The 23,273-nt window shown below is 45.9% G+C and overlaps 1 non-coding gene across 1 annotated transcript; it reads left to right on the forward strand.

Moving 5' to 3' along the window:
• Positions 1-23,035: 23,035 nt before the first annotated feature.
• Positions 23,036-23,117, forward strand: trnas-cga (transfer RNA serine (anticodon CGA)). Its single transcript has one exon. It is a non-coding gene; the product is annotated as a tRNA-Ser (tRNA).
• Positions 23,118-23,273: the final 156 nt, after the last annotated feature.

Here is a 23,273-nt window from a genome sequence, read left to right on the forward strand (position 1 = left end):
ACGTGGCACGGGTAACAAACCAGAGACAACGACTCTTTTCGTTCTAGCTCTGAGCTCCCAACCTAGCTCCCTGAAAGCCTGTCAAACATCCTCACCCCTCTTCCTACCTATGTCGTTGGTGCCAACGTGGACCACGATCTGTGACTGCTCCCCCTCCCCTTTGAGGACCCGGAAAACACGATCAGAGACATCACGTACCCTTGCACCTGGGAGGCAACATACCAATCGTGAGTCTCTGTCACCACCGCAAAACCGCCTATCTGTGCCCCTCACTATTGAGTCCCCAATAACTATCTCTCTACCTTTCTACGCCCTTCCATTCTGAGCAACGGGGACAGGCTCCGTGCCAGAGGCCTGAACTTCGTTGCTTACCCCTGGTAAGTCATCCCCCCCACAAGTATCCAAAACGGTATACTTGTTCTTGAGGGGAATGACCGCAGGGAGTCCCTGCACTGGCTGCTTCCTCCCACTCCCCCTCACTGTCACCCATCTCTCTATAACTTTCGGAGTAACTACTTCCCTAAAGCTCTGATCTATGACCACCTCTGCCTCCCAAATGATCCGCAGTTCATCTAACTCCAGTTCCAGTTCCCTAACACGGTCTTGGAGGAGCTGGAGATGGATGCACTTCTTGCAAGTGTAATCAGGAGGGACGCTAATGGCTTCCCTCACCTCAGACATGTTGCAAGAGGTACATTGCACTGCCTTCGCTGCCATCCCCTAAAAGAGAAACTTTAAAAACTAGATCTAAAGAAACAAACAAGCAAAATGCAGCACTTACCTGCTTGTCACCATCTGCACATGCACACACACACACACACACACACACACACACACATACACACACACACAGTTGGGTATAGGGAGGATCATAATTGTACTGAGGACACTCAGAGTGGTGAATGCTCCTGAGTAATATCTGTGCTCTCTCTGCAATGTGAAAGTGATTTGTCTTTGAAGATTATTCGTTGCACAGAGTGTACACCTTAAAGAATATTTCCACTGCAACTGCAACCAAGCAACTCTGACCAAGTCATCTGTAAGGTGATGCGATGAATTTATTACATGTTTTTAAAATTGAAATATTTTATAATTTACCCCTACAAGGTGTAAGTGAGAAATGTTTGAAAAGTCCTGAAACTGACCTAGTGGTGATGGTAATATATCTAGGTATCAGACAAAACTGTTCTGTGCATCCAAAGATATTTGCAAAACCAAACAGCCGTGCAATGTGAGAGATTCACAGTATTTGATGTCCACTGATAGAAAGAAAACTGACACTTGTGCAGTGGCATGGCACGACCAGCAGAGGGTGGCATTGTATGACTATAAACTTAACAGGGACAGACGTAGAGGTGGAAGAGGGAAGTAAGGGTTTATCTTTATTTCAATGGATTTACCCCCAAAATCACAGAGCCATCATTTCACAGAAATGCACACAAACATACATAGACATATTAAACACACAACACACATACATACCGATATGGACACTTACACACAAACACATGCACACGCCCGCACACACAGTGGTTTCTTTAAGATAGAGATAAGTATGTTTTTCGTGAAAAAGGGAATCAATGGTCAGTTGGTGAAGGCAGGTGAATGTGGCTGAGAAACATTTTAACTGTGATCAAACGGCACAGCAGATCCAAGGTGCTATATGAACTAATTCTGTTCCAATTTCCTATTTTGTGAAGGGATTCATTTTGGAAGTCGAATTTGAATGCAGATTACTGATTCAAATGTAGGATTCGTAGCAGTGTGGAGGAACATACGGATCTTGGGGTCCATGTCTGTAGGTGTCTCAGTTGCCACCTAAGTTGATAGGGTTGTTAAGAAGGTGTATGGTGTGTTGGTTTTCATTAGCAGGTGGACTGAGTTGAAGAGCCGCAATATTATGCTGCAGTCTATAATGCTCTGGTGAGACCACATTTGAAATGTTCTGGTCGCCTCACTAAAGAAAGGATATGGAAGCTTTAGATCGGGTGCAGAGGAGATTTACCAGAATGCTGCCTGGACTAGATGGCTTGTCTTATGAAGAAAGGTTGAGGGAGCGATGGCGTTTCTCATTGGAGTAAAGAAGGATGAGAGGTAAATTGATAGAGCTGAACAAGATAGTGAGAGTTACAGACAGAGTAAATAACCAGAGACTTCATCCCACGAATGATTGTCACGAGGTCAGCATAATTTTAAGGTGTTTGAAGAAAGGTTTTGGAAGATGTCAAAGGCAGTGAGACACCACCCCCCCCCCCCCAACAAACCGGGTCCCATGTACAGTGTGACAGCTGTGCTAACTACTGAGATATCATGTCCATCTCCCCCTCCCCCCCCAACGGGGTCCCATGTACAGTGTGACAGCTGTGCTAACTACTGTGATATCATGTCCGTCTCCCCCTCCCCCCCAAACGGGGTCCCTGGTACTGTGAGACAGCCGTGCTAACCACTAAGACATAATGCCCCACTCCCCCTCCCCCAAACCGGGTCCCTGGTACTGTGAGACAGCCGTGCTAGCCACTGAGACACCATTCCCCCCCCTCCCCATCCCCCCCAAACCGGGTCCCTGGTACTGTGAGACAGCCGTGCTAATCACTGAGACACCATGCCCCCCCTCCCCATCCCCCCGAAATCGGGTCCCTGGTACTGTGGGACAGCCATACTAACCACTGAGACACAATACCCCTCTCCCCCTCCCCCCCCAAACCGGGTCTCTGGGACTGTGAGACAGCCGTACTAACCACTGAGACACCATGCACCCCCTCCCACTCCCCCCCCAAACCGGGTCCCTGTTGCTGTGAGACAGCCGTGCTAACCACTGAGACAACATGCCCTCCCTACCATCCCCCGAAATCGGGTCCCTGGTACTGTGAGGCAGCCGTACTAACCAATGAGACACCATGCCCCTCTCCCCCTCCCCCCCCAAACCGGGTCTCTGGGACTGTGAGACAGCCGTACTAACCACTGAGACACCATGCACCCCCTCCCCCTCCCCCCAAACCAGGTCCCTAGTACTGTGAGACAGCCGTGCTAAGCACTGAGACACCAAACCCCCTTCCCCCGCCCCCAAACCGGGTCCCTGGTACTGTGGGACAGCCGTGCTAACCACTGAGACACCAGGCCCCCCCCTCCAGAACCAGGTCCCTGTACTGTGAGACAGCTGTGCTCACCACTGAGACACCATGCCCCCCCTCCCCTCCCCTCAAACCGGGTTCCTGGTACTGTGAGACAGCCGTGCTCACCTCTGAGACACCATGCCCCCCTCCCCTCCCCCCAAACAGATTCCCTGGTACTGTGAGACAGCTGTGCTAACCACTGAGACACTATGCCCCCTCCCCCTCTCCCTAACCCCGGTTCCCAGGTACTGTGAGACAGCCGTGCTAACCACTGAGACACAATGCCCCCTCCCCATCCCCCCCAAACCAGGTCCCAGGTACTGTGAGACAGCCGTGCTAAGCACTGACACACAATGCCCCCTTCCCCCTTCCCCCAAACCAGGTCCCTGGTACTGTGAGACAGCCGTGCTAACCACTGAGACAGCCGTGCTAAGCACTGAGACACCATTCCCCCCCTCCACCTCCACCACAAACCGAGTCCCTGGTACTTAGAGACAGCCGTGTTAACCACTGAGACACCATGCCCCCTCTCCCTACCCCCAAACCGGGTCGCTGGTACTGAGAGACAGCCGTGCTAACCACTGAGACACTATGCATCATCCCCCTCCTCCTGTCCCCCAATCCGGGTCCCTGGTAATGTGAAACAACCATGCTAACCACTGAGACACAATTCCCCATCCCTGCCCCCTCCCCCAAAACGGATTCACAGTGCTCGGTAATACTGGGGAAACGTAAATAAAAGTGATGAGCTTAGAACTATGATGTTGTGGCCATAACAGAGACATGGGTTTCTCAGGGGCAGGAATGGTTGCTGGATGTTCCAGGGTTTAGAACATTTAAGAAGAATAGGGAGGAGGTAAAAAGAGGAAGGGGTGTATCACTGCTAATCAGAGAGGGCATCACAGCTACAGAAGTTAACATTATCGAGGAAGATCTACCTACTGAGTCAGTATGGGTGGAAATTAGGAACAGTAAGGCAGCAATCACCTCAGTAGGGGTTAAATACAGGCCCCCCAATAGAAGCAGGGAGATTGAAGAAAGCATAGGTCAGCAGATTTTGGAAAAGTGTGAATGGAATAGGGTAGTTGTAATGGGTGACTAACTTTCCCAATATTGATTGGAACCTCCTTCCAGCAGATGATTTGGAAGGAGCTGTTTTTGTAAGGTGTGTTCAAGAGGGTTTCCTAACTCAGTACGTTGACAGGCCGACGAGGGGAGAGACCATTTTGGATTTGCTGCTCGGCAATGAGCTGGAACAGGTGTCAGATCTTGCGGTGGGCGAGCATTTTTGTGAAATTGACCACAACTGCCTCATCTTCTACATAGCCATGGAGATGGAGAGAAGCAGGCACAATGGAAGGATATTTAGTTGGGGAGAAGGAAACTCTGATACTATCAGACTGCGTTGTGAATCATGGACTGGGAGCAATTGTTCCATGGAAAGGGCACTATAGACATGTGTAGACTGTTTAAGGAACCGTTGTTGCGAGTGATGCACATGTGTTTCTTTGAGTCAAGCAAGAAAGGGTAAGATAAAGGAATCTTGGATGACGGGAGCGGAGGAGCTTCTCGTCAAAAGAAAGAAGGCAACTTACGTAAGGTGGAGGAAGCAAGGGTCTTGCTCAGCTCTAGAGGATTACAGGCAGGCTAGGAAGGAGCTCAAAATGGTCTGAGGAGAGACAGGAGGGAGCAGGAAAAAGGCTTGGCAGGAATGATTAGGGAGAATCTAAAGGCATTTTGCACATATGTGACGAATAAGAGAATGATCAAAGAAAGAGTATGGCCGATCAGGGGTAGCATAGGGAACTTGTGGATAGAGTATGATGAGGTAGGGGAAGCCCTAAATGAGTTTTTTGCTTCTGTCTTTACAAAAAAAGAGGACTTTGTAGTGAATGAAACCATTGACGAGCAGGTAATCCTGCTGCAACAGATAGATTGAGGAAGCTGATGTGTTGAAAATTTTGACAAACATTAATATTAACAAGTCGCTAGGGCCAGACCAGATTTGGTCTCGGCTGGTTTGGAAAGCGAGAAATGTGATTGCTTCGCAGCTTGCGAAGATCTTTGCATCCTCGTTCTCCACCGGATTCGTACCTGAGGACTGGAGGGAGGCAAATGTAATTCCTCTCTTCAAGAAAGGACATAGGGAAATCCCTGGAAATTACAGACCAGTTAGTCTGACGTCTGTCATCTGCAAGCTGTTAGAAAGGATTCTGCGGGATAGGATTTATGACCATCTGGAAGAGCATGGCTTGATTAAATGCAGTCAGCACGGCTTTGTGAGGGGCAGGTCATGCCTCACGAATCTTATTGAGTTCTTTGAGGATGTTACTAGAAAAGTTGATGAGGGTCGAGCGGTGGATGTTATGTGTCTGGACTTCAGCAAGGCATTTGATAAGATTCCCCGTAGTAGGCTCGTTCAAAATGTCAGGAGGAATGGGATACAGGGAAATTGAGCTGTCTGGATATAGAATTGGCTGGTCGACAGAAGACAGCGAGTGGTTGTGGACGGAAAATATTCTGCCTGGAAGTCAGTGGTGAATGGTGTTCCACGGGCTCTGTTCTTGGGTCTCTCCTCTTTGTAATTTTTATTAATGACTTGGATGAGGAGATTGAAGGATGGTTTAGCAAGTTTGCAGAGGACACAAAGGTTGGAGGTATCATTGACAGTATACAGGACTGTTGCGGGATGCAGCACGATATTGCCAGGATGCAGAGATGGGCTGAGAGGTGGTAGATGGAATTCAAACTGGATAAATGCGAGGTGATATATTTTGGAAGATCGAACTTGAAGTTGAGTGCAGGACTAAAGGCAGCATTCTTGGCAGTGTGGAGGAACAGCGGGATCTTGGTGTGCAGGTACATAGACACCAAAAAATTTTCCACCCAGGTGGACAGGGTTCTTACGAAGGCATATGGTGTTTTTGGCTTTCATTAACAGGGGGATTGAGTTTAAGAGTCGTGAGAACTTGTTGCAGCTCCATTTACTCCTACCCCTATACTTATTCTCCCATTTCCTCATACTCCGACACTGAATTCTCCTGCTTTTTCATATAACGATACTAATTACGCCATTTCCTCATATCCCAGTATGATTCTCTCATTTTCTGATGCCCGAGTTCAAATCTCGCATTTAGGAGTGCCCTACTCGAATTCTACATTTTAATGGTGACTTGCACCAAATATCTAATTTAGGTCCACTCCGCACCACTTCTTCCATTAACTATGTAGCTGCAATGATTCTCCCATGTCGTGGTCCACTGCTGTAATTCACCAATTTTGGCGTTTACTGCATCAAATTCTCAAATTGCCAATTCTGCACTAATCCACCTTTTCGTCATGAACTGAAGAAACTCTCCCACTGAGTATGGCCTTGCCCCACTCTCCTGTTTTGCTGTTTCCTGGCAAACATCTTCCACATAATGGTTTACTGCTTAAAGCTTTTTCATTATTGGCACCCTGCATCGAATGGCTACTTTCCTGCACTTTACAACATTTCTCCGACTTACTGATTCCTGCCTGTGTTCTCCCATTTAATTATGCTCTGTTCCAACTCTGCATGCTTTAATCACCCCACACCAATTCTCGAATTCAATATTGCCCTGAAGCAATTCTCATGTTCATTGATACCCAAACCAACTTCTACCAGTGTGGGGAACGCCACTCTGACTCTCTGAGATAGTGGTGCCATCACACAATTCGCTGTTAAAGTTCCAATGTGCAATTTTTCCATTTTGTGGTTCGTGCAACAATTGTCCCAAATACAGCTTCACTTCCGTGGACCATTCTACCATTTTCGAATCCTGCACGAATCTTCTTTTCATCAGCAACTGCACCTCCGCCACATTTAATATTATTCAGCACCAGTTCTCCCACGTCTTCCACCAATTCTCTACTTTCGTGACATCGGCACCAACTCTCCCATTATTCATGCCCTGCGTCAATTGTGCTATTGCGTTGTTTCCTGATACACTTCCTCCACGTATTGGCTTCCCTGCTCCAACGTTTTTTTTTCATTTCTTGGTGGGTGGACTCGAATCTCGACTTTACTGCTGCTTGCAAAGTTGTTCCTTCTTAATGATTCCCTGCCACTATTCTTCCATTTAGAGGTGTTCTGCTAAAATTCTTTAATGAATAGGCAATTTGTACTAATTTTACAATGTAATGGCACTTTGCAAACATTCTCCCATTTACTAATACCCAACAATTCTCCCACTGCCTGACACCCTGACACCTGTCGTGGAAATTTAATCGACTTGAATCAACTGCTAGCAAGAGCAAAGGAAAGGCTTTATTTTTCAACCTCTGCATGCAGAGCGGCCAATATACTTGGCAAAAGTGCCTTATGTAAGGGCTGTGAACAAAGTTCACATATTCGTGTTATACTATTCTTAACACATGCTTAAAGACAAGTGTTGGGAAACATTCAAGGTGATATTTTCTCATTCCCATGCCTTGGACATAATTATCTTTATGTTTTCCGAAGCTTTTTTTCTGAACTCGGCTGCTCGCAAGGCCAGGTGAAATGTTTGCAAAGTTCCACAAAGACAAGCTGACTCCTCGACGCAGAATTCAGCAAAGTGTTTGCATATTTCAGCGAAGTATTAAATTTTGCAAAACATTCTCTTACAGATTTCATAGTAAACGTTAATTTTGTTAATTTTCCATTACATTTTACAAATTTTTGTCATTTTACAACAAGGACAACAACCAAATAAAAAGCCAGACAGCTATGTATCAAAAATAATTTATGAACACCAGGCATTTCCTCAGACACTACCTAACTCTAACAAAACTTTGTGGTGGTTTTTCCATTTCCCTGGTTTGCCTGATACACAGCCCATCTTCACACGTCACATTCGTCAACGTCGCTGTAGTGTGTGGACAAGCAATCGGATCTTACTTTTTTGGGGCCACTGATAGTTTAACATTTAGTATCCTACTGCAATATTAAGCAAGTGGTGTAGGCAGGGACAGAACTAGGGTGTTATTCAAAGCAGTATGAGTAAGACCAGTCCTACATCTAGAAGATCGATAAGGGTCCATTACCCCCATCCTCCATAACGGACGTGAGCCATCGGGAGGAGGAGTCATCTGCTAGTGGAGACGGTCATTTAGCTGCCTTCATACCAATTATTAAACCAGTAATATTTTGGGACTCATCAGGAATATTAATACAGCACGAGGTACCTAACGTTTTGCAGACACCCCCTCTCTCAGCCGTCAGGATGTATAGTACGAATTGATTTTGTGTCACTGCTTCCTAACCGCCATTAACTCAGTGTGAATGAGTGCTAGGCCTTTCTCCGTCTCATTTGCGAATACACCATATGCGAGGATGTTCTGCGAGTGTGTACCCATTCCAATGTAGAAGGATGCCCATTCGAGTTCGGCAATTGCTGCCTTTTAGGGCGAACACTGTTGTGTTGGTGGACAGTATCGCGGTGTAGCAGCACCCCTTTCTCCCCGGGGGAGTGGTGGTACCCTTTCTCGCCACCTGCTCATATTATACCTGCCATTCTGATGAGATTAGATTACTTACAGTGTGGAAACAGGCTTTTCCGCCCAACAAGTCCACACACACCAGCCGAAGCGCAACCCACCCATACATTTACCTAACACCTAACACTATGGGCAATTTAGCATGGCCCATTCACCCGAACGCAACCATCTGGTGACTGTGGGAGGAAACTCACGCAGACACAGGGAGAATGTGCAAACCACACACTGTCAGTCGCCTGAGGCGGGAATTAAACCGAGGTCTCTAGCACTGTGAGGCAGCAATGCTAACCACTGTGCCACCCTGCCGCTTATGGTCTGACCATTGATAAAGGAACAAGCAATGTTTATGGTCGTATCATTTGTGTATGTTGCTGTACAAGAGTCATTGTTCAAGTACAGCATCAAGGTACACTGGGAGATACCCAAAAGTAGTCTCCCCCGATTAGTGCAAATACACGTTTCTCCCCTGCAATCCACTATCTGGAATGCTGTGGACGGTAGCGTATCAGGCTTGGGGCTGTAGTTAGCATGGAGTTCGGGTGGTGACACGGTATTTGCCCAAATTGCCCCCCCACTATCATAGTCAGGCTAGTCGCCTCCCGTGGAAGCAGACAGCTGGCATTTCTCGCCAGGCTCTCAGTAATTTGCTGGGCAGTCTACCTTTGGGTTGTGTGCAAACATATCCAACAAGTGTAGCCAACGTCTAATCTCTCGTTTTGTCTTATGACCAAAGCACATGCTCTGTTCCCTTCACATCTAACAATGGCCCTTCGCAGCTCCCAACCTACTGGCGTCGCATTTACGCCATTTATATTCAGCAGGCAAATTCCCTTCCTGCTTTAAATTCGCTCTCTCGCCACGGCCGTCTCCCTTCGGGTTCGGATGTGTCATTAATGACCTTTGCCAGGCTTGGGGTTAGGTCCATGATCTGGTTTGTTTGGTTGCCATGCCCCACTGCTCCTATCGTCTGTAGTACATACTGGACTGCATCTCGCAGGGCGGGGGTGGGGCGATTGCACCACTATATACACCTGTGTACAGATGTCGGAGAAGGATCTATCTATTCCACACCACGAGACTCCCTCATTACTCTTCTGAGTCTTACTTTGATCATAGAATATCTATTTCCCATGTCAGGTGCCCCTTTTGCTGTGGTGGCTACTACTAAATGCCAGTCACCGGCGCGGCATGGATCCCTGCATAAATCTTAATTATCCAATTTATAGTCGTCCTTGTTACTGAATGGCTATGGGCCGCATTTAAAGATCCACTTCGTCCTATCAGTTCAGATTACCGTCAGCTGCTGCATCCCAGACGCCCCTGCCCTTATGAATAGTCCTACCAGGGCGCTTGCCAACAGTATGAACTGGGGCAGCCCCACATTTGCTTAAGTATTCTCATACATACTTGCTCTAAATTGGTTTTGGTGTTGTGCGATGTCTCCTCAGTTCCAGCTGCAAGTTTGTAAGGGCTGGCGTGTATCCACGTAGCTGTTACGGCAACCTTAACAGCTATCTGTGCTGTAAAACGTACTTGAAACCATGCCAGCCACCTCTTCGCCTTCCTGTTTTCCCTCCTGAAGTCTTTCACCACTATTCAGGCTCCAGGTTATAGATCGTTCATCTTCCCTTCTGCTGATTGGGGTAGTGCTGTCTTCACTTGATTCTGTATTTGGGACAGAAGTGTAGAGAGTTTCATGCATTAACACAACATCTCATTCTCACAGTGGCCTGTTATCTGGCTTTCCTTCCGTCTCGGGACAATTCCTGTGTTTGGCGGCCTACCAAACAAAATTTCAAACGGACCCTCTCCACCTAGATCTCATACACATTAGCACAATTGGAAGTGTCTTTGTCCATGTCATCCCTAGTTCCTCACAGCATTTTCTCAATATATTTTTAAGGTAGAATTTTCTCTTTCTGCTGCCCTACCGTTCGTTTGGTGGTAGGCACAGTGTTATCCCATGTTTATTCCCAAATACTCACTAATCTGCTGTAGGGCATTATGGACAAATGGTGTCCCACTGTCACTACTAAGCCTAGAGTATAGGTTTGCTCGCTGAGCTGTAGGTTTGATATCGAGACTTTTCATTACCTGGCATATGGAGGTTAGTGGGCTAGTGTAGATTAAGTGGGCTTGGATCGGCGCAACATCGAAGGCCAAACGGCCTGTACTGCGCTGTATTGTTCTATGTTTTATGTTCTAGGTAACATCATCAGTGACGAACGCCAAGTGAAGAGAAGCTGTTGTCTCCTGCTTTCTAGTTCTATGTTTGTCCAGGATGGGGTTCCTAGGGTTTGTGGTGATGCCATTTCCTGTTCGTTTTTTGAGGGGTTGATAGATGCTATCTAGATATATGTCTTTTTTTATGGCGTTGTGGTTGGAGTGCTAGGCCTCAAGGAATTCTCTGGCATGTCTTTGCTTAGCCTGTCCCAGGATAGATGTGTTGTCCCAGTCGAAATGGTGTTTAAGTTTCATCTGTGTGAAGGGCTACGAGGGAGAGAGGGTCATGTCTTTTTGCGGCTAGCTGGTGTTCTGTATCCTGGTGGCTAACTTTCTTCCTGTTTGTCCTACGTAGTGTTTGTGGCAGTCCTTGCATGGAATTTTGTAGATGACGTTGGTTTTGTCCATGGGTTGTACTGGGTCTTTTAAATTTGTTAGTTTTGTTTGAGACTGTTGGTGGGATTCCGAGGGGTCTTAATAGTCTGGCTGCCACTTCTGAGACTTCATTGATGTATGGAAAGGTCGATAGGGTTTCTGGCTGTGTTAGGTCTACCTGTCGTGGTTTCTTCCTGAGGAATCTGTGGACTGTAATTTTTAAGTATCCGTTCTTCTTGAATAAGTTTTATAGATGGTTCTCCTCTGTTTTCCGAAGTTCGTCTGAGCTGAAACGTGTGGTGCTTCATTGGAATAGTGTTCTGATACAGCTTCCTTTTTGCGTGTTGGGATGGTTGCTGGTGTAGTTTAGTATTTGGTCAGTGTTTGTCGGTTTGCTATGTATGCAGACACACCAGAGAATTCCGAGAGGCCTCGCACTCCAATCACAACGCCATAAACAAACACATAGATCGATTTACCATCTGTCAACCCCTCAGAAAACGAATAGGAAATGATATCACCACAAACCCCAGGAACCCCATCCATAACAAACATATAACTAGAAAGCAGGAGACAACATCTTCAATTCACTTGGAGGTCGCCACTGACGATGTTACCGAGCCAGGTAATGAAACGTCTGGATAACAAACCTACAGCTCAGCGAGCAAACCTACACCCTCAAACTCAACCGGAGCTATAAACCTTCACAAACCTTCGGACTACTAAGCCTATCAGGGATGCTCCTTCTCGGAATTATTTCAGTTAGTAAAGCTTTGGTTATGGCACTGGCATTCTGTTTTGCCGTGGGGAACGCTTGCACCCATTTGAAAAACATATCAACTATTACCAGACAATACCTTTTTCCTTCGCAAGGTGTTAGTTTGGTAAAATCCAGTTGTAAATGTTCAAATTGTTTTGGGGGTTTCGGAAATGCTACATGACTCATCTGCATTCCCCTCCCCACATTATTGTGGCAGAGATAACACATCGTTCACAATATTTCTAGAAGTAATGAGTAAATCCCTCAGTGTACCACTGTGCTGAAATGCTGTCATATCTCCCCTCTTTTGACACATGTTCCTTACCGTGTCTCAGTTTGGCATAGAATGGAAATAATGATCGTGGTAGAAAAGGTTGAGCATTGGGGCCACACCATACCCCTTACCTCAAACTGCACTCTGCTTTTTCCCACTCAAACGTGTCTTCAAGCCTGGACTTCGACTGTGACTCTCGTACGTCTGCTGTTGGGGTAAGGATTTTTGTCATTCCCATGTCAAACTGATCATTTACCGGCTGCTGGGCTGCCGTCCTTGCTGCTGAGTCTGCCCTTGCATTTCCTTGAGAAACCGAATCGTTATTTTTCATGTGGGCTTCATATTTACACACAGCGATTGATTTCGGCAATAGTACCACTTCTCAGAGGTCAGAAATCTGATCACGGTGTGTGATGGGCTTTCCGGTGAAGGTCAAGAAGTCCCTGTATTTCCACAGGGTTCTAACATCATGTGGAACTCCGAATGTGTATCTGCTATCAGTTAAATATTCGCTGTCTTTCCCTTGGCCAATTTACATGCCTCAGACAAGGCAACCAGCTCCGCTGCTAGCGCTGACAGTTGAGAAGGGAGTGATCCCGCTTTGAATACCTCATGGGTAGTTATTACAGCATCCCCAATACAATTCTGGCCTATCTCCTTGCTCCTGAATGCTGACCCATCCACAAAAAAACCGCCATATTTGGCTTCTGAAGTGGTGAATTCTGCAAGTCTTGTCGAGGCAGCACATTTCATTAATTACAGCGATACAATCATATGGGTCTCCGTCTCCTTCTCTAGTGAGAGGACTAGCAGCATTAAGGACGTTATATCGTTTTATTGCAATGTTAGGCTTCTCCAAGAACACAGTATTGTATCTGAGTCAACGTGCTGCCGACGTATGTGCTGTCTTTTGCTCGGAAAGAAGTAAGGATACTGCATGTGCGATCAGTTTGGTTAAGTCGCCATAGCCGAATATATAGCAACCACAGCTCGCTGGCATTTACGGAATCCTGCCGCTACGAGGTCTAGCTTAGCCGAAAAATAAGCTGCCAACCTGAATTTTCCCCATGATCCTGCAACAACACAGATGTCATGCAGCCATGTTTTTCATCTACCATTTGACAGAAGGCTTGTTTTGATTCGGAATCCCCAGTGTATGTGTACTTTGAAACGTCTTTTTCAATTCAACTCGGCCGCTGGGATCCATTGCAACGGACCTTGGTTCTGCTCCCCTTTTCCATGGGCCATGTCACTTCAGGGCGCCTCAAGATTTGTGTAATGTGGGATAAACGTTCTTCAGTAGGAGCGTATGCACACAAAAGGATAGCAATTGTTTCCTCATGTGAGGCCTTGGAATTTGCTGAATTACTTGCACTCTGTCTTTACCAATGGTCTTCCCTTGTTCAGATATTAAGTGACTGAAGAACTTCACCTGTTGTTGCATAAAATGAAGCTTTGCGAGACTGGTTTTGTGCCCTTCCCTCGTGCAACGCAATGGAATCATTCTCAAATTGTTCCTCTGTCGGTGCTACTATTAAGCAATCGTCTACAGATTGCAGAAGTGCAGACCCAGGGGTTAAAACAAGAGTCTCCAGACTCCTGCGTAGAGCCTCATTATATATGGTGGGTGACTCACAGTAACATTGACAAAGTCGTGTGAACTCATAAGATTTCCCTTTGAATGAAACAGTGAACCCGAAGTGACTATCTGGATGCACGATTCCACTAAAGAATGTATTTGCTAAATCCACAGCAGGGAACCATTTACTGTCCGGTGGAAATTGAACTAATACAGGATAGGGTTTGGGAACATTTGATGCGCGCGGGACAACACTGTTATTGACTGCATGCAGGTCTTGAACAAACCTGCATTCCTCCCGTTCATTTGGAATTTTTGCCTTTTTGATCAGAAAAATGGGAGTTCTCACCGGTGAGTTTACACAAATGATTATCTGTCTAGCCTTTGGGAAGGACTGAAATACTGGAGTAACTACATCCATGGCCTCGGGATTTAACGGGTATTGTGCTCTGCAAGGACGATACTCCGACTTCGTGGTTACTCGTATTGGTTCACAATCTCGTATATGCCCCACATCATGTTTGCCTTTTACCCATAATTCAGTAGGGACCGTTATTAATCTTGGGTCTGAGAAGTTTATCTTAGGGAAACGCCGGGCCAGCCTTCTAGGCTCTTCAGGGCTTGACGGGGTTACCTCGGCTGTTCTATTGCCTGAGATAGACAAATTAATTTCCTCCTATATGTCCGCACATCTGCATTGAACCATATACCCACATCTTCCCAGAACACCCAACATTTCATTCTTTATGCCTTTAGTCTCCATGGCCCCAAATCCTGCCACCAGTCACTGGACACCTTCGCCAGTGACACGCGAGGAGCATAGCCTTCCACATCAAAAATATAGAGTTTACTTGCCGTCGCAGGTACTTTACATAAGTTCACACTGACTGCACATCTGTCATCACTTCAATAAAATTGTCACAATAACAACTGACCCGGTTTAACCAATCTCCTGAACCAATACTTCTCTTATGGTTCCTCAGGGCTATCGTGGTGTATGTGTGCTGTGCAGTGCAGCATATTCCCACAAAGAAAATCGGTGTTAATAGGATTAACATGGTTACCTGCTTCCAGGGCGAGTGAATTGCTCACTGAACTCATTGCTCTCTGGCTTAATAGCCACTCATAGACATACACCAGGGGTGGTTTGTTCTATTTTACAGTTTACACTTGTGAATCTTCCCTTTGAATTACCTGCAAGCCCGTCGGAGTACTGAGCAAATACAACCCCAGTCTCACTATGAGATCCTAAGCCATCAAATGTAAAGGACAGAATTCCAATCACAAAATTGAGAATTAGAATGGATACACATTACTGATTTCACACAATATGAGTGCGGTAAAACTCTCCCATATCACTATGCCTGATGACTCCATTTAGTTCAGGAACATTCCACTCATCTTCATTGACGTCAACTCTCTGAACTGTCTTGATTTGCGGAGTGAATATGCTGGCCATGTATCGACCAAAAAGGTAACTGGTGTACGTTCCACATATAACATAGAGGTAGGCATCGACATATACGCATCATTGTTATATTGAACATATTGTCCACACTTCACAATCTCTCAATGTTCAATATAGAGATGGGATACATCTCAGTGCCCGTTAGGTTAGTAGAAGTGATTAGCATGAGGGATTCTTCGTTGCCAAGTATAAAGGAAAGAGGTTAACCTGTACCTTGTGGCCTGCCCACCTCAACCTCAATCGTCCCCTGTCAGTCACCATGCTGTCCAGCCTCCAGGACCAATTGAGGCTGTCTGTGTGGGCACTGTCTTGACCAGTGGTCCATTGCTCCGCAAACAACGCACCAGCCAGATCGATCTCTGCAAGCGCACTTCCACAATCCCTTCCTCTTTTGCGAACTCCACCTGTGCCTCTCTCTTTTCCCACAGTTCCTCCTTCCAATGGCTGAACGACCATTTGCATCATAATCAGCTGAGGTTCATGTGATTGCTGTTCCAGCTTTAATTTCCGGTTATGGTTCTCTTGAGCCAGTAGTTTTTCAGCATGTATCACGTATTGTTCTATCAAATTCAACTTCCCCGTGTCCCAGGTAATACACATATATTATTAACTATTTTGTTGTTTCGTACTTCATTCCATTGATGAGGCTGCTCCTCAGGTGTGCCTCATACGGTGTGATCTCTGCCGTCGTTATGTCCTTGGAGGGTATCAGTCCACAATAGACGTTATCGACTTTCATGAGGCGCTTAAGGTACTGGAACATTGTCTCGACTTCTTTAGGGATTCTTGCTTCAATTGATTGTGGGTACGATATGCTATTGGTGATTCAGCAGACCCTGAGGCGGCGACCGGTGACTTGGAATCTTTGTGAAGTGGATCTCGTAAGGGGGGTGTAGATCTTCGAGGGCAACCATTAATGGCAGGATCTGATCCAGTCTTAAGACACTGTCCAGCTTCGTAAGGTTGTTTTCCGTGTGTGTGTGTGCGTGTGCGCAGGTGTTTGTACGTGTACTGGATCTATCTTTATTTCGAGATTTTCTTTCCCTGAAATCAGGCTCAGCCTTCAACATGTGATAAACTCTCCAATTCACAGGTTCTATTTTACCCTTCTGTTTCTCCTTCTCTCTCTCCTCCAACGGTGACCTCAGCATTTGCAACTGAATATTACTGAAACTTCCTTCCTCCAGAAAAACACATTCCTTGATTTACATTTTTAACTGCTTTACAGAAACTGGGCCAAAATTATTTAGCATATATTGTATTTTTTCTTGACCATACCGAGTTGTCTGTCGACCCTCTTTTTGTTTGCTATGGCTGGAGCCGATTTTCATGGATATTAGAAAAGTGTTCATCTCTCTCTGTCTGTTTCTCTGTCTGTCTATCTGTCTATCTCTCTCTCTCTCACGATACCATAATCTTCTCTTTGCCAATATAACTTACTTTTACCTCCAGAGGTCCCCTGTCTGCCTCATTGCCTTAATTTTCACAAACCAAGAACCCACGTAACCAGTACAACTTTGGAGACTCCAACGCTGACCATGGTGGCTCCAGGTCTCAAACCACCGTTAATCTTGCTGTCTCTTAAACTCTCCAGAGACGGCAATCCTTTTCCTTGAGTTTTACTCGAATACCGCACGAGAGTTCACTGGTCCCTCTTCCTGGTTCGTCTATTCTCTTCGAACGAGTCTCTATGTCGGATTACTTTAGCCACAACTCTTACCCTGACCCTTTCGATTCGCAACGCGACTCTGGGGCGATCCACTTATCCCCAGTCCTCTCACTCAAAGGGGCCAATTCAGCGATCGAGATGAACTGAAAGACCTTCAAGCCAGTGGCGCGTACACCTCCTGGGAATCTTCAAAATCTTACCCAGTCGCAGGGTCCCAGGCGAGCCCCCGAGTTTACTGACGTGGAATTTCAATCGACTCGACGCAAATGCTACCAAGAGCAAAGAAAAGGTTTATTTTTGAAATTTGCAAATGGACCCGACAATTTGCAAGACGCCTCATAAAATGGACGCCTGATGGTTTTCACATTTTCCCTTTATACTATATATCGCCTTGCCTTATCACACCTCAAGCCAGGAACCTGGATCAGTCGAGTTCCTTTCCACACATGGAGTTCCTTTTTCTAATTCATTGACTGCTGATATAATAGATTATTGGCCTTGAGAGTCAGCTGAAAATTAGGTTGAACTTTACATTTTTTCTGTCTTTTTGCAAAGTTAGGTCCATACTTCTTTATTTCAACCATGCTTTCACAGATTTCACAAAAAATGATAATTTTCCATTACAGGGGATCAGGCTGACAGTGACTCAATAAGTGTGATGGAGTGAGGATGATAGTGACACAATGAGGGTGAGGTGTCAGCATGGTAGTGACGCAGACTGTGTGAGTGGATCAGGCCGATAGTTATGCCGTGAGGGGGGTCAGAGTGATTGTGATGCAGTAAGTCTGAGGGATCAGACCAATAGTGATGCAGTAAGTGTGAGGTGGTCAGGGTGATAGTGAAGCACTTCGTGTGATGTGTCAGTGTTACAGTGACGCAGTAAGAGTGAGTGGTCAGGCTGATAGTGACGCAGTAATTGGAAGGACATCAGGCTGATCGTGATGTAGTAAGGGTTACTGTATCAGGCTGATCCTGACGCATAAAGTGGGAGGGGACAGGGTGATAGTGACGTAGTAAGTGTGATGGGGTCAGGCAGACACTGACGCAGTGAGTGTGAGACAGTCAGGGTGATAGTGAGGGAGTAAGTGTGTGCGTTCAGGCTGGTAGTGACACAGTAAGTTGAGAGCGTCAGGCTGATAGTGGCCAATAAAAGTGAGGTGTTAGGGGAATAGTGACACAGAAAGTGTGAGGTGTCAGGCAGTTAGTGATGCGGTAAGTGTGAGGGGTCAGTCTGATATTGAAGCAGTAATTGTGAGGGGGCCAGGCTGATAGAGACGCAGCAAGTGTGGTGGGGTCAGGCTGATAGTGTCACAGTATGTGTGAGGGGTCAGGCTGATAGTGATGCAGTAAGTGTCGGTGAGTCAGTGATCCTAATGCAGGAAGTGAGAGGGGACAGGGTGATAGTGACGCAGTAAGTGTGAGGGGGTCAGCGTGATGGTGACAGAGTAAGTGTGAGTGTTCAGGCTGATATTGATGCAGTATGTTGGGGGCGTCAGGCTAACACAGGCCAGTAAGTGTTAAGTGACAGCGTGATAGTGATGCAGGAAATGTGAGGAGTCAGACTGATAGACACGGTGAAATTGCGAGGTGTCAGGCTGATAGTGATGCGAGAAGTGTGCGAGTGTCAGGCTGATAGAACGCAGTAAGTGTGTTGGGAGCAGAGTGATAGGAATGCAATAAGTGTGAGCGTCTCTGGATGATAGTGACAGGTCAGTATGAGGGGGAGGATGGTAGTGAACCAGTGAGTGTGAGGTGTCAGGATGACAGTGAAGCAGACTGTTTGAATGTGTCATTGTGATGGTGACATGGCAGGTGTGATGGGGTCAGGGTGACAGTGACGCAGATGCTTTCAGGGGGTCAGGTTGTAGTGATGCAGTAATTGTGAGAGGTCAGGGTGATAGTGACGCAGTGAGTGCGAGATGTCAGTGTGATAGTGATGCAGAACATTTGAGGGGCCAGGCTTATAGTGACGCAGTATGGGCAAGGGGTCAGGGTGACAGTGATGTAGATGCACTCACAGGGCCAGGTTGTAGTAAATCTGTAAGTGTGAGTGTCTCAGGCTGATAGTGATGAAGTAAATGCGAGGGGGTAAGGCGGTTAGGGATGTAGTAAGTGTGCAGGGGTAGTGCTAGAAGTGACGCAGTAAATGTGAGTATTGAAGCTGATAGTGACGCATTAAGTTTGAGGGGATCAGGCTGATCTTAACGCAGTAACTGTGACGTTGTCAGGATGATAGTTACGCTGTAAGTGTATGGGGGCACAATGATCTTAACGCAGTAAGAGTGGGGAGTCAGGGAGATAGTGACACAGTAAGCATGAATGGGTAAGCCTGATAGTGACGCAGTATATGTGAGGGAGTCAGCCTGGTAGTGGCGCAGTATGTGTGAAATGGTCAGGCTGATATTGATGCAGTTAGTGTGTTGGGGTCAAAGTGATAGTGACACAATAGGTGCAAGCGGCTCAGGATGATAGTGACGCAGTGGATGTGAGATACCAGTGTGATAGTGACGCAGTAAGCGTGAGGGGTAAGGATGACAGTGACACTAATTGTACGGCCCTCAGTGTGATAGTTCCACAGCAAGTGTGGGGTGTCAGGGTGTAAATGATGTCGTGAGTGAGAGCGGGGCATTGCGATAGTGAAGCAGTAAATGTGAGGGTGTCAGGCTGATAGTGACACAATAAATGTGATGAAGTCAGGCTGATAGTGACACAATAAGTGTAAGGATTCAGGGTGATAGTAACATGGGAAGTGTGAGGGTGTGACTGAAAGTGACGCAATAAGTGTGTGGTGGTTAGGCAGATGGGGACGCAATAAAAGTAAGGCCGGCAAGTTGAAATGGCAAAGACTGTGTGAGTGGGTCAGGGTGAGAGTGACGCAGTAAATGAGAGAGGATCAGAGTGAGAGTGACGCAGTAAGTCTGAGGGGTCAGACTGATATTGACGCAGTAAGTAGGAAGGGGTCAGGCTGAGAGTGACACAGTCAGTGTGAGGGGACAGAGTTTTAGTAACATGGTAAGCGTGAGGCGTCAGTCTGATATTGACACAAACAGTGTGACAGAGTCAGGCTGATAGTGATGCTGTAATTGTGAGTTTGATCAGCGTGATAGTGAGGGGCTCAGGCTAATAGCGACACAGCAATTGTCAGGGGGTCAGGGTAGTAGTGACGCAAAACGTGTGAGCGGGTCAGGCTAATAGTGATGCAGTAACTGTGAGCCACTCAGAATGATAGTGACGCAATAAGCGTGAAGTTTCAGGTAGATACCCATGCAGTAAGTGTGACGTGTTCAGGGTGACACTGACGCAGACACTTTGAGGGTGTCAGATTGACAGTGACACAGAAAATGTGAGGAGACAGGATGAGAGTGACACAGTAAGTGTAAGAGGTCAGCCTGATAATGATATACTAATTGTGATGGAGTCAGGATAATAGTGGTGCAGTGAGTATGAATTGTCAGGGTGATAGTGACACACACGGTGTGAGTGGGATAGAGTTATAGTGATGCAGCAAGTGTGAGGAGGTCAGAGTGATAGTGTGCAGGGTCTGGCTGAAGGTGACGCAAGAAGATTGAGAGGTTCAGTGTGATCTGGACTCACTAAGTTTGGGGGGTCAAGGTGATAGTGATGCTGTAATTATGAGTGGGTCAGTCTGATAGTGACACAGTACATTTGAAGGGATCAGGCTGGTAGTGATGCAGTAAGCGTGAGGGGGTCAGGCTGATATTGATGCACGAAGTGAGAGAGGGTCAAGGTGATGGTGATGCGTTAAGTGTGAGCAGGTTAGAGAGAGAGTGACGCCGTTCGTGAGTGGGGTTTGGCTGATAGGGATGCAGTAAGTGCGCATGTGTCAGGGTGTAAATGATGCAGGAAGTATGAGGGTGCCAGAGGGATAGTAACGCATTAAGTATGAGGGAGTCAGAGTAATTGTGGCGCAGTAAGTCTGAGGGGATCAGAGAGATACCAACGCAGTAAGCATGAGGGGGTCAGGCTGTTAGTGACGCTGTCAGTGTGAGTGCCTCAGCCTAATAATGATGAAATAAATTTGAGAGACTAATGCTGATTGTCAGGTGATAAGTGTGATTGAGTCAGGATGGTAGTGACGCTGTAAGTGTGAGTGTTCAAGCTCATAGTGAAGCAGTAGGTGTGAGGGGGTCAGTGTGATTGTGGCGCAGTAAATGTGAGAGGGTCAAGGTGATAGTGACATAGTAAGTTTGAGGAAGCAGTGTTGTAGTGACATGGTAAGTGTGAGGCGTCAGTCTGGTACTTAGATAATAAGTGTGATGGAGTGTGGCTGATAGTGACACAGTAAGTGTACAGAGACAGGATAATAGTAACATAGGAAGTGTAAGGGCGTGACTGATAGTGACAAAGTAAGTGTTTGGCAGTCAGGCTGATAGTGACGCAGTCAAAATGAGGGTCTCGAAGTGAAAGTGGCGCACTAAATGGATAGTGATGCAGTACGTTTGAGGGGTTCACGCTGATATTAAGGCGGTAAGTGGGAGGGGTCAAGTCTATAGTGATGCAGTAACTGTCGGCGGGTCAGGCTGATAGTGATGCATTCAAAGACCAAATATCCAAGGCTCACTGTAGTTCTGATTAGCGAGACTTCTCAAGGCTAAGACAAAAATCAATAGTTCTCATCCTGGTCAAAAATCACAATGCTTCATTTTAAAATTGTCCTCTCCTGCTTCTAGATTCACCAATGAGGGAACAAAATTTAATTGCACCACCCTATTTATCTCTTCAAATATTTTGCAACTCAATGAGATTACCTCTCTTGTATTGAAACTGTTAAAAAAGACGGGTTTTGCCCAAATTCAATTCACAGGACTAACGTTCATCCATGATATCAAGACTAATCACCATTCGTGGTATTCCTCATATGGCATTAGTATCTTTCCTAAATTGAGGATTATAATTCCTCATACTGTAGTCCAAGTGCGGTCGAACTGAGCCACAATACATTGGAAATAATGCTTCATTCTCGTGCCCAGAAATCTTTCTGCAGCTTTCACAACAGACTTCTGCAACTGCTACTAGACTTCAATGACTTATAAAAACTTCTCCAAGATGCAATTCTAAAAATCTGTACATCAGACTGTCTACGTCAAACCTTCGACAAATAATCTCCACACATTTCCCTCCTGACAAGTATGATAAAGTCAAATCGTTGCTATTTATTAAATCATGAGGGACATGGATAGGTTGACTCGTCAAGGTGTTTTCCAGCTGGTGAGGAAGTCAAAATTTAGAAAACATCGTTTTAAAATTAGTGGGTAAGGATTTAAAAGGGACATCAGGGGCAACTTTTTCAGTCGTGTTCAGAATGAGCTGCCAGAGAAATTGTTGGAGACTGGTACAACTGTAACATTTAATAGCATCTGGATGGATCTAGGAGTAACAAGGTTTAGAGGGATGTGGGCCAAATGTTGGCAAATGGGGCCTATTAATTTAGGATAACTGTCCACCATGGTCAAGTTGGAAAGAAGGGCCACTTTCCGTGTTGTATTGTTCAAGGACTTGATGACTCTAGAATAACCGCAAAAATCTTGCAAATAATTGCGTCAAGACGATTTCAAGTACCAAATCTTCGATCAATCTTCCTCTCATGTGCTCACAAGTTCATTACCTGATGTCAGAACTTATGGATTTGTTGCTGGATCCATTCCTGTAAATTGGTTCTGCATTCTTTCTAATTCCGATTTTTTTTTACGAATGTAGCTAGTGTTTATGGACTTAGCATCAATATTTCTAATACCATATTTTGATGAATATTAAAAACTTTGGCACCAGGTGATGAGCAATTGAGTCAAAGTCGATCGGACGCGTGAAACAATGATCCTCTCTTCAGGTGGTGTACATCCGTGACTCTAAAATTCGACAAGAATCATTCCCACAACTTCAGCTGTGTCAGAATCTAGTTTGCGGTGAAAGCCTGTCAATCTGCTAAGGTAACGTTCATCTGGGTCTCTGCAAAGGATTTGGCGAAATCTTTGTGTCTTGACAATTTGTTCTTCAAATTGCGTATTTCATGAATTCAGTTCTTTTACTATGAAAATTGGCAGCTCGTCTGTAGCTGTGATGGCCGAGAGGTTAAGGCGTTGGATTCGAAATCCAATGGGGTCTCCCTAGACAGGTTCGAATCCTGTTCACAGCGCTGAATCCTTTAAAAGTCATGAATTTCTTAGCGGAATTTCGTCGAGCGTGAGATTTGCATTCAATCGAAAGTGAATTTTCAACTGTGAAGAATCCGAAGTCATATCAAGATGTCTAATTGAATAAATTATATGTCGAGACACAAAATGCCACCAAC

Source organism: Chiloscyllium punctatum, chromosome 18, assembly GCF_047496795.1.
Source record: "Chiloscyllium punctatum isolate Juve2018m chromosome 18, sChiPun1.3, whole genome shotgun sequence".
Lineage (NCBI taxonomy): Eukaryota > Metazoa > Chordata > Chondrichthyes > Orectolobiformes > Hemiscylliidae > Chiloscyllium > Chiloscyllium punctatum.